The following is an 11,586-nucleotide window of genomic DNA, read 5'->3' as shown; positions in this document are numbered from 1 at the left end:
AGTGGCCTCCCATGGTGCTACTGCCGCCCTTACTTGTGTGCCTGGCTAAGAGCTGGGCAGTTGGAGATCAGTGATTCTAATGTTGGCCTGGTGCCCAGCTCTGAAGGTGGCAAGCTCCCAGCAGCAGTGTAGAAGAGTGGCAGTGCCCTATCCATGCCACCCTTCTGTACTGCTGCTTTCAGTGCTGGGCAGCGGGAGAGTGGCAGCTGCTGACTGAGGTCACAGGTGTGCGGACAGCAGTGCAGAAGTAAGGGTGGTAATACCCCACCATCCCATCCTTACCTTTGTGCTGCTGCTGACGGTAACACTGCCCGCAGAGCTGCACTCCCAGCCAGCAGCTCTGAAGGCAGTGCTGCTGCCAACAAAAGTGCAGAAGTAAAGGTAGCATTGCTAGAACACTTGCTGTCCCTTCCCCCACCACACACACAATACAATAACCTTGCAGCAGTTCCTTTTGGGCCAGGCCCTCCACAGTCACACCACCATGAGATCTCAGATTTAAATGTCTACAGTCATGAATTCTCAGAGGGATAGCTGTGTTAGTCCATATCTGTGAAAACAATCAGGAGTCCTACAGTGTCTTTGAACCTAACAGATTTGTTTGCAGGCCAGGTCTTATGGCAAGGCAGTTGCCTTGGGCCACACACCTTCAGGGCCCTTTGTGCCAACTGACTATAGCATCTACCACCCATTAGCAAGGCCCCACTGTCAGCATGCCACCTTGTGCCCGACCTAGCAGCTGGGCCCCAGTGAGCTAGCTCTGTTTATTGTCAGTCTGTAAAGTGCTACAGGACTCCTCACTGAAATCATAAAATCATAAATCATAAAATTTACCATTTTTAAAATCCTATGACCATGAAATTGACCAAAATGAACCATGAATTTCATAAGGCCCTATTCATTAGTGCCCTTGCTGCCAATAGGCAGTCTGAAGGTGTGTACTCTAACAGCTGGAGCAGTTGGAGCAGGGGTCTGCAACTAAAATAGTGAGAAGAGCCATTTTTTCAAATTCAGTTACAAAATCAATACTTGAAGAGCTGCAATGCAGGTGAATACGAGACAGTCCTTAATAAATAACATCAAACTACTTTTTGTTACCCCTATTTTAAGATCAGCGCACACACAATGATTTGTATGTTAGAAAGTTGTTACCCCCATCTCCAGGCTCTATGTGCCTCAGCTCCCAAATCTGTCCCCCCATCTCCAAGCTTTACCCTCCATCCTGCTAACTCACCCCCTATCCCCAGGTTTAACCTCTCTCAGCCTCAAACCACTTCCGCACGCCCAGGTTTAACTCCTTCAGCCCCAAATCTGTCCCCTATGCCCAGGATTTACCTGCCTCAGGCAATGAGCTCTGCACGCTGCAGCTGTCTAAACAGTGCCAAATATTGAAATAATGCACGATTTTGAAGCATCCCTTACTCCTCCTACAATGAGGAGAACAGGGATGCCGAAACAGCGCAGCTGTTACTTTGAAAAATATTACAAAATAACGGGCACGTTTCACAGGCACGGAGCAGCTATTTTGGGGTACCGAGGTATCCCAAAATAGCTCTGCTATGTAGACATAGCCAAAGTGACCTGCACAAGATTTGTTTTGAATTAGTCTCTTTTTGTTTCTTTTTGAAGTATTTTTAAGAGCCTGAAGATTTTTTGCTTTTGTGTTGTTTTAATATATTTCCAGCTTATTTTACATTAAAACTACACGTTTAAGCTAAGTTGGCTACTGGACAACTAGTTCACTGGTGAAACACATACAAGATAAGCTATGAAAGGGATTTCTATTTAAAGCTCTTTGGTTTTGACTTTTTACAAAAGGGCAAAGCCCAATTAAAAATTCCTTTGTGGGTCACTGTTGAGGGTGGACATTGCCAACAAAAGGATGCGGGGTGTTTCTCTCCATTTATTGCCTGGGATATCTTGCCCCTAGTCGACTGCCTGGCCAGGATGAAAATAGCACCAGGAAGGCATTCATGAGCTGACTCACTTGAGTCTTTTGCTGTGTGTCAGGGTCCTGGTTGATGAATTCTTGGGGTTCCATCTCTGGCCCTGTAGGTGCTGGGACTAGGGCTGCTGGGGCAGTGGGGCCCAGGGCAGGGAGGGCCAGGGCCAGGGCCAGGGAGAAGGGGCTGGACCTATGGCAGTCAGCCTTAAGCACTGCACAGATTACGGTGCTGCCCCGCCCCATCACAGCCACAGGTGGTACTGCAGCAGTGCTGTTGTGGCACTTCAGAGGAGCCTGGAGCAGCAGCTGCTGCTGCCAAACACCGGGCCCAGGGCAACTGCTCCTTTTCCTCCCTGGCTGGGGGTGGTGTTGTAGCACCACCTGGCTTGAAACGGTTTTCATCATATACAAGGTTTCTATGTTGGTTCAGTGGCTCTCAGCAGTCCTGGTATACAAATGGTCCCAGCATCCCTGTGTGGCCAAGAGGATATGAAGTGATAAACAAGCCCTCCTGCTCCTTCCAGAGCTTCTAGTCTTCTTCGTCTTGGGTTATCTGAGTTCCGACTGAGCTGGTCCTACTCAACCGATTACTTTGAACACTCTTCGCAGTTAGTGAGGAACTTGGATTTGGCATTTGGGAGCAGTAAGAGTGACCTGTCTCCAGTTGCAAACCTGCTTTCCTGAAGCGGAGACTGCAGGAGCTACAGCATCCTTTGTCCAGTTTTGGGCCTAGGGGACCAGGGCCTTCCAAAAGGGACGAGTGGGAGGCTCTGCAGCTTATTGGGCCCACAGGGTCTGATGCTGTTGGAAGTGGGCGTGATGTGTTGTACCTCAGAGCACCGCCCTGTATTTCTCATGTTCATCATCTATATGTGGTAGTGATAGTTCATACAAAACATGCTGTGTAGCACTTCAGATGAAGCTCAAGGCTCTGACAAAATATATCATGAGTGTCTAGGGGTTTGTGAACAACAAGAAGTCCTGTGACACCTTATAGACTAAAATATTTTGAAGCATAAGCTTTTGTGGGCATTTCATGGGTTTGTGAGACTTGCTGTAATTCTGTTAATGAGATATGCTGTGAGTTTAGGAGACACCTCTTGCTGGGTCTTCCATGACAACAAAGGTGGTGACCCACGTCCTAGTTGCATTCAGTGACTATCAGAAGCCATTGTACGAGGACCTGGATGAGGGACTGGGCTGCACCCTCAGCAAGTTTGCGGATGACACAAAACTAGGGGGAGAGGTAGATACGTTGGAGGGTAGAGAGAGAATCCAGAGGGACCTGGATAAATTGGAGGACTGGGCCAACAGAAATCTGATGCGGTTCAACAAGGAGAAGTGTAGAGTCCTGCACCTGGGGCAGAAGAATCCCAAACATTGTTACAGGCTGGGGGCCGACTGGCTCAGCAGCAGTACGATGGAAAGGGACGTAGGGGTTATGGTGGATGAAAGGCTGGATATGAGCAAACAGTGTGCCCTTGTAGCCAAGAAGGCTAACGGCATACTGGGGTGCATTAGGAGGAGCATTTCGAGCAGATCTAGAGAAGTAGTTATTCCTCTTTATTCGGCACTGGTGAGGCCACATCTGGAATATTGTGTCCAGTTTTGGGCCCCCCAGTATAAAAAGGATGTGGATTTGCTGGAGCAGGTTCAGCGAAGGGCAACAAAAATGATTAAGGGTCTGGAGCACAAGACCTATCAGGATAGGCTGAGGGATTTGGGCTTGTTTAGTTTACAGAAGAGAAGACTTAGAGGTGATTTAATAGCAGCCTTCAACTTCCTGAAGGGGAGCTCTAAAAAGGAGGGTGAGAAACAGTTCTCAGTGGTGTCAGATGGCAGAACAAGGAGTAATGGTCAGAAGTTGAAGAGGGAGAGGTGTAGGTTAGATATTAGGAAAAACTACTTCACCAGGCACGTGGTGAAGCATTGGAATGCGTTGCCTAGAGAGGTGGATTCTCCATCCTTTGAGGTTTTTAAGTCCCAGCTGGACAAGGTCCTGGCTGGGATGACTTAGTGGGGGTTGATCCTGCTTGAAGCAGGGGGTTGGACAAGATGACCTCCTGAGGTCCCTTCCAGCCCTGTGATTCTGTGATTCTGTGACCTGATGGGGTGGTTGATGTGGTTTAGGGGAACACACCTACTTAACAGAGATCTCAATTATCTTACACATTGCATGGACAATTTCCCCATCTTTGATATTCACAGAAACAGAGCACATCCCACTTAATTTACTTCTTTTGGTGATCCTATTAGTGACAGGTGACCCCCCCATCTTTTTTTCTTCCTTCCTTCTTTCCTTTCTCCTCCTCCTCCCATCCCTGCTACATAAACCCTGGATTAGAATTATCTACTCCAATCCGAAAGCTCATGACCTGAATAAATTAATTTGTTAGTCTTTAAGGTGCCACAGGACTGCTTGTTTTTTGAAAGCAAACCTCTGAGTCCTTATCAGGGCCCATTTCCATGAGTTTGACTGGCAAGACTACAGCTGTCCAGAGCTACAGCCCCTGGAAATTAAACTCCAATGAACCTCTGAAGCTGCATCTGGGCCATTATCTACTGAACCTATTGTTGCTACTGTATTTGCTGTTGTGCCCCAGATTTGTTATTGATACTAAGCAGTCAGTTGCCACAGGAGCTTCTCTTGCTATTGCTGGATCTTGGTCGTCCACTTTAGAAGGCATCCCAGGCTTATGCTGTCACCCTCTTATCATCTCACACTCTTATGCCGAGGGTGCTTAACTCTTTGAGTCAGTCTGTCCCACTCCTTTCTCCAGGGATGGGAAGATCTTGGCTGCTTTCTCTACCATGTTGTGACTGGCAGGCTGAGGATAGAAATGCCAGGCCCCTGTGAAAGGTGGAGAAAAGGGGGCTGGCTCCAGACCCTTCCAGAAGGGGCAGGACTTTGGGTGGAAGAGGTGAGTTGGGGACTAGGCTACCCCACTAGCCCTTCTGTGCTTCCCGGGCTTCATAACCAGCGTTGCCAACAGTGATTTAAAAAGGCCCAGATTTCTGACCCCTGGCCCTTTTAAATCACCAGGCTCCTTTTCTCCCCACACCCTGCCACCTCTGCTCAGCAACCCTAGACACTGGGGTACCTATGCCAAATAGGCTTACAACCTTTGAAATGCAAAGGAAAAGGCAGCCCCCAACCCTCACACACAAAAGGCAAGCCTGCTGCAACCCCAGCTGTAAGGCAATTCTGCAATCCCCAACTTCGTCACTTATCGATACGTAAAACAAAGCAAGCAGTTCTGTAGCACCGTAAAGGCTAACAATTTTATTCATTAGGTAATGAGCTTTCATGGGTAAAACACACTTCTTCAGATTATGATGAATAAATAAAATAAATAAATACTCAATAAATACAATTATTAGTCTTTAAGGTGCTACAGGACTGCTTGGTTTGTGAAGTTACAAACTAACACAGCTACTACTAAGACTATTATCTGCAGTAAACTTTTTCACATCCAGGATTCTACCATCCGGAACTCTCAAATAACTGACATTTTAACCATAAGTATGTTTTAGTTACGTTTTCCATACGTACAGTGTAGTGAAAGTAAATACAAATAAATACAGGAAATGCAGTGTAAATTTACAGTGAACAATACTACGGTTGTTGGTAAATAAAGTACTCTGCATACATTTTTGTTTCTTAATATCTAATATGGACTATCTGGCAACCTCCCATTCCCAGGGCTGCTGGATATGAAAGAGTTTACTGTATATGTGTTATCCCTTCAGATAGTATATGATTGATAACATAATTGTCTTACTTAAACTGCAGGGCTATGTCTACACTAGCCCAAAACTTCGAAATGGCCATGCAAATGGCCACTTCGAAGTCTACTCATGAAGCACTGAAATACATATTCAGTGCCTCATTAGCATGCGGGAGGCCGCGGCACTTCAAAATTGGCGCAGCTCATCCAGACGGGCTCCTTTTCGAAAGGACCCCGCCAACTTCGAAGTCCCCTTATTCCTATGAGCAGATGGGAATAAGGGGACTTCGAAGTAGGCGGGGTCATTTTGAAAAGGAGCCCTGTCTGGATGAGCCGCGCGGTGGTGAGCCGCGTCAATTTCGAAGTGCCGCGGCCGCCTGCATGCTAATGAAGCGCTGAATATGTATTTCAGCACTTCATTAGTAAACTTCGAAATGGCCATTTGCATGGCCATTTCGAAGTTTTGGGCTAGTGTAAACATAGCCCAAAAGTGAGAACATTGTAGCATCTTTAGCTGGACATAGAAACTTTTACCATTAGATATCCCTATGCATTGTGATAATCATGCAAATACAGGCAGATTATTTTTCTGGCAACTGGTAAATCCATAAAGAAAACTGGCCAGGTTGATCAAACACTACCCATGTGTGAGCCTAATGCCAGGGTGGCACCTATGGTCTAGGCCAGGATTTGGCACTCGTAAAGGCCTCTGGTCTATGGTGTCTGGGCGTTTCTACACTCCAGTTGAGTCTTACAGGGCTCAGCCCCTTATGTGCTGGAACTAAGGATACAAAGGGTGCTGCAGCATCCCCTTGTTTGAAGCGGTTTCCCTTATACACAGGTTTTATAGTTTAGTTCAATGGCTTTCAGCACCTACACTCTAAAATGATTTCAGCAGCCCTGCTCAGTCTTCCAGCTGAGCCCCAGATAATCCATGGCAGGGGAAGGCTATCAATACATGCAAACCAGCTGTCCTACAGAAATGCTTCAGTAAAGCTGTGGGACCTATCATAGATCCTGGCAAGTACCTCTTCCTGGACTGCTGGGAGGGGAATCCAAACCTCTGTGTTCTGCGTTTCTAGTGGTGTTCTAAGCCTCCGGAACCTGACCAGAGTCCAGTCAGGGTCCTGAGGTACACTCTCAGGCTAGGACTACACTACCAATGACTGCTGTTATTTCGAAGTAACTTACCTGTCATCTATACTACACACAGGCTTTTTTGAAATTAATTCACAATAGTGGGTACCTTATTTTGAAATTGGTAATCCTCCAAACTACGTCGGCCCTAGAGCACGTATTCGAAAGGGCACTTTTCGAAAACGAGAACTCAAAAGATGCCCTTTCGAAAAGTATCGTCTGCACACAACCCGGCGCTAGCACCGTCAATTCATGCCTCCGAACGAGCCATCTACCCTTCGGAAAGCGGGCGTCTGTACTCTCCCATGCTTTCTTTCAAAAGAAAGGGCAAAGAAACGCTGTGAATGGGGTCGCGTGGTGGCCAAGCCGTTCCAGGGCCTCAGCCAGCCGCTCCTTTAAAGGCCCCCTCCACAACACCCTCGCCCTGCACAGCACGAGGCCTGTGGAGCTGCCCCAAGCCCCGCAGACACAGTGCCCTCAGGGAGAACCATGGAAGACCAGCAGCAGCAGCTCGAGACCCCACTGGGTGCCGCCATTGGATGGTCACCCTGCTGGCCACAGCAGTAGCGGCCACCTTGCACATCCTATAGAGGGAACCCCTCCTCCTGCGGCCCACCATGGCTATGGACACCCCAGACCGCTGGTTACTATGCCCCCTGCTGTGTACTCCGCTGGCTCTGGAGCCCCCCCACCAGCTCCGAGTGGTAGTAGCACCTTGTCACAGGGGAGTGGGAAAACAACTGGTGGCTCCAGAATTTCTGGATGTGGCAGCAGACCTTCCTGGACCTATGCCATTGGCTGTCCCCCTCCCTGAGACTCCAGGACACCTGGATACAACATGCCCTCCCCATCAAGAAGAGGGTCGTGATAGCTGTCTGGTAGCTGGCCACTCCAGACAGCTACCGTTCCATGGGCCACCAATTTGGTGTGGGCAAGGCCACAGTTGGGACCATCATGACGGAAGTAAGGAAGCCCGGGCCACACACCTACTCTGGGGAGGGGGAGCCCAGGACAGGGGGCCCAATGGGAACCGGGAGTGGGGTGAGGCATGGGGACCAGGGGGGCGGGATGGGACTGGGGGATCTGGCACACCCCACACACCCTCACTGGTGCATATATCCCCCACTCCCCTGCAGGTGGTGCGTGCGCTGAACACTATGCTCCTCCAGAGGGTGATCCGCATTGGGGACCTGGATGCAGCCATCACAGGCTTCGCTGCATTTGCGTTCCTGAATTGGGATCCACATCCCAGTCCGTGCCCCGGAGCACAGCAGAGGACAATATATTAACAGAAAAGGGCAACGCTCTGTGGTGCTGCAGGCCACGGTGGACAGCTGGGGCCAGTTCCAGGATATATACATGGGCTGGCCTGGCTGCACCCATGATGCGTGGGTGTTCCAAAACTCCAGCCTGTGCCACTGGCTGGAGGCAGGGACATACATCCCCCAGAGGGAGACCCCACTGCGGGACACCTTGCTGCCCCTCTGCCTGGTGGCCAGTGTGGCCTATCCCCTCCAGCCCTGGCTCATGCAGCCCTATACAGGCCACCCCACGCTCAGCAAGGAGCGCTTCAACGTGCAGCTAAACCATGCCCACAATGTGCCATAGTGCACCTTCAAGTGTCTGAAGGGTCGGTGGCACTGTCTTCTGTCCTGCCTGGAGGTAGGCCCCCTCAATGTCTCCCAGGTCGTGGGTGCTTGCTGTACGCTGCATAACATAGTGGAGAGCAAGGGGGAGGCCTTTATGCAGGGGTCGGTTGTTACCAGGGAACAGTAAGCAGAGAATTTCCCTGCTTTTACAGGCCCAGACCCCCTAACGTCTCTATCACTGTGCGTATTGAACACCTCACAAAGGAAGACAAACAGTAATGACTCATTTATCAAACAAGCATTAACCAAATAAACCTTTCGGTTGTCAAAACTATTTACAAGCAAACGGATCCTCCCCCTTCCCAAAGTCACTCCTACCGCAGTCCAGAGCGATCTATGGATGCCAGGCAGGTTGAGCTGTCCCACTGAGAGGGAGGGAGGCTGATGGATTTGCTTCCCACACGCTCTGCTTCAGGCACAGGAACAGCTGGAATTCTTCTCCTCTATCTTCTTTCTTCTGTTCTTGACCCGCAGTCCTGCGTGTAGCAATGCCTAGGAAAAATGATGGAGGTGGGTCACTACACTTCCCTGTTTAGATCCAACAAAATCAATAAGGCTCCTGGCCTACAAGGTCTTCACACTTCACACTTGTCAGTGAGAGTGCTTCCCCCTAGCCACTGGGGAGTTTCCTTCTCTTCTGCTCCCTCAGCTCAGAGCTGGGAGGGAGCAGCAGGAATGAGAGAGCCCAGAGCAGGCTGGATCACCTCCTCATACAGCTTCTTGTCTCCGGGCCGATTTGTACCATGTGATGCCTGATTTCCCGCCTCCGGTTTTGCGCTCTTTTTACTGAGGGGAATGACGACTTAGCAATTTTTCCAGACTCCATCTTAAAGATGGATCCCAACGGGGACTCCATTTTGAATAACAACTTTAGTTAAACACCCTTAATGTCATGCTTAACAGGGTAGCTGAGTCCATCATGAACGGGCCGCCACCCCAGCCGCCAGGCACACCATGATAAGGTCCACGTCCAGGAGGCTCTGCACGAATACTTTGCACAGGGGCCCCAGTAAGTGCTGCCATGGCCACCCCCCCAGTGGGTCCCTGCACACTCCCCTCTGCCCTGCGTGCCCCCCATTGCCACCTCCCACACACTGCCCCTCGCAATGAGCACATGGCATGCAGGGTCTGGGTGAAATAAAGTGGTGTTATTTTACAGAACAAAACCCTTTTTCTTTGCGAGATATGCAGAATTCAACAACCACATGAGTAGTTACAGGTGGGACGGGGCTGAACTATTTAGAGGTGGGGGGACATGGGGGGCCTGAATGGGGGGCCCTTACCGTGGGGCAGGGACAGAGAACCTCAACTCACGCTGGCCCTGGACCCCACAACCCCACCCCCCACTCTGGGGTCCCTGGCAGGGCAGGGAGGGTGCTGGAAGGACAGGGAGGTAGGGTCGAGGGTCCACCCCAGCTGGCCAATCGGCCCCATCAGGGGCCTCTCCGGGGGGGGACTGATGGGTGAGGCCGCAGCGGGAGGGGCAGCAGGAGGGGGCATCCAGGCCAGCAGCTCCCGGAATGTGCCCGCCACATCCTGGAGGTTCCCCATGAAATTCCCCCCAGGCTGCCCGGTGAGAGGTGGCCTCTCCCGCCTCCAGCTGGACGCACCACTTCACCACCTCCACCTGCCACTGGGCAGAGGTGGCGACGTGGAGGTCCTCCGCCACCCACCTTTGGCTCCTCCTGAAGCAGGGATGCCCTGGTGCCTGCAGTGGCTCAGCCCAGTCGTCCCTCGCCTCTGTGGAGCTGTCTGGCATGACGCAGGGTGCGAAAGGCTCCAGGCCCTCGGATGGCACAGCTGTGAGAACGGGAGGGAAGAGAGGGACAGACCGTGACTCCTGCCCCATGGCCCACGCCCTCCCTCCCTCCATGGGCGGTGGATCCCTGTACCCATGTCCTGTCCGACAGCAGGGCGGCCCTGGGGGCCCCTGGTGCCAGTGGGGGTCCCCCTCCCACTGGGAGCAGGCTGCAGCACTGTTTCTGGGAGCAGTTGCTGACGGCCACTGGCAGCCACTGACGGCCACTGGCAGCTGTCCCAGCTCGTTGGCATCCCTGGCCTGGGGCTCCTCGGCTGAGGTATCAAGGACGGCCGGCAGGGAGGTGGTGTCCGCTCAGCTCAGGGGGCGCCAGAGCTCTCGGTAAAATGGGCACAAAGCGGGGGTGGCTACCGACCGGCTGGCTGAGTCCAGATCCCAGGCATACCCCTGCCACAGCTCCTTGACATTGCTGTGCCCTTGGTCAGGAGTGCAAGCAGGGTGGCCATGGGAACTCAGGCTCTTGGCCAGCCAGGTGAAAGTGGCTGAATTCTGCCCCTTCGTACCCATCTCACCTAGGACCTCCTCCTCCTGCCATATGTCCAGCAGGTCCCAGAGCTCATGCTCTGTCTAGGAAGGGGGGGCTCACTTTTTCCCCTCTGGCTGGACCCCTGCAAGCCCTGGGCACACTTGGAGACAGGGGCCCTGGGGTTCCTCATGCTGCTGGTTGCTAGCCGTGGTGCCCCAGTAGCTGCTCAGAGTGTTGCTGGGACATGCAAGGGGCAGCACTCGTAAAGGCTGCTGCCTACACACTCTCAGCTTCCTGCAACAGGGTTTCTGGGTCCGTGCGGCTTTAAGGGCTGCTGCACACACGAACCATATAGCCCCGCAGGCGCAGGGCAGCACATCTCCGTGTCCCAGCTGATTGGTGCCTTGACGGACCCCGCTCTGTCGAAAGAAGGCTTTCAAAAGGGCGGCCTTTTCCTACTTCAAGTTTGGAAGAGCGATTTCGGAAGCTAGGGCGCGTTCCTTCGATTTAGTTTTCGAAAGAGCGCACACGCCGCACTCGCTTTCAAAAGAGGGCCTGCAATTTTGAAAATCCTGGCTAGTGCAGACGTGGCGAAAGCGAGAGGAACGGTGCTTGTTTCAAAGGAGTAATTTCACAGTAGCTTGTTTCAAAATAAGGCAGCAGTGTAGCCATAGCCTCAGGGTGCCCACCTGTCTGGTGTCCTGCTTCCAAATGTAGGAGCCTGCTCTCAAGCCAGCTAGCCCCTCTGGGCACAGCATGGACCATTAAGACTTGAACACACCCTTCTCCCAGAACCTATTCCCCACAAAGTGTGAACCTTCTTGCTTAGTGTTTAACTCCGT

The 11,586-nt window shown here is 51.6% G+C and overlaps 1 long non-coding RNA gene across 1 annotated transcript in view; it reads right to left on the bottom strand.

Moving 5' to 3' along the window:
* Positions 1–8,809: 8,809 nt before the first annotated feature.
* Positions 8,810–11,586, bottom strand: part of LOC142007162 (uncharacterized) — a 31,826-nt gene continuing 29,049 nt past the window's right edge. Inside the window, exons 2-3 of the long non-coding RNA XR_012643898.1 lie at positions 10,133–10,259; positions 8,810–8,951 (exon numbers count right to left, since the gene is read on the bottom strand). This is a non-coding gene — a long non-coding RNA (uncharacterized LOC142007162). The remainder of the gene's footprint in view (positions 8,952–10,132; positions 10,260–11,586) is intronic.

This window comes from Carettochelys insculpta, chromosome 1, assembly GCF_033958435.1.
Source record: "Carettochelys insculpta isolate YL-2023 chromosome 1, ASM3395843v1, whole genome shotgun sequence".
Classification (NCBI taxonomy): Eukaryota; Metazoa; Chordata; order Testudines; family Carettochelyidae; genus Carettochelys; species Carettochelys insculpta.
The sequence above is the reverse complement of the archived record's forward strand: the minus strand, read 5'-3'. Positions and strand labels throughout refer to the sequence as shown.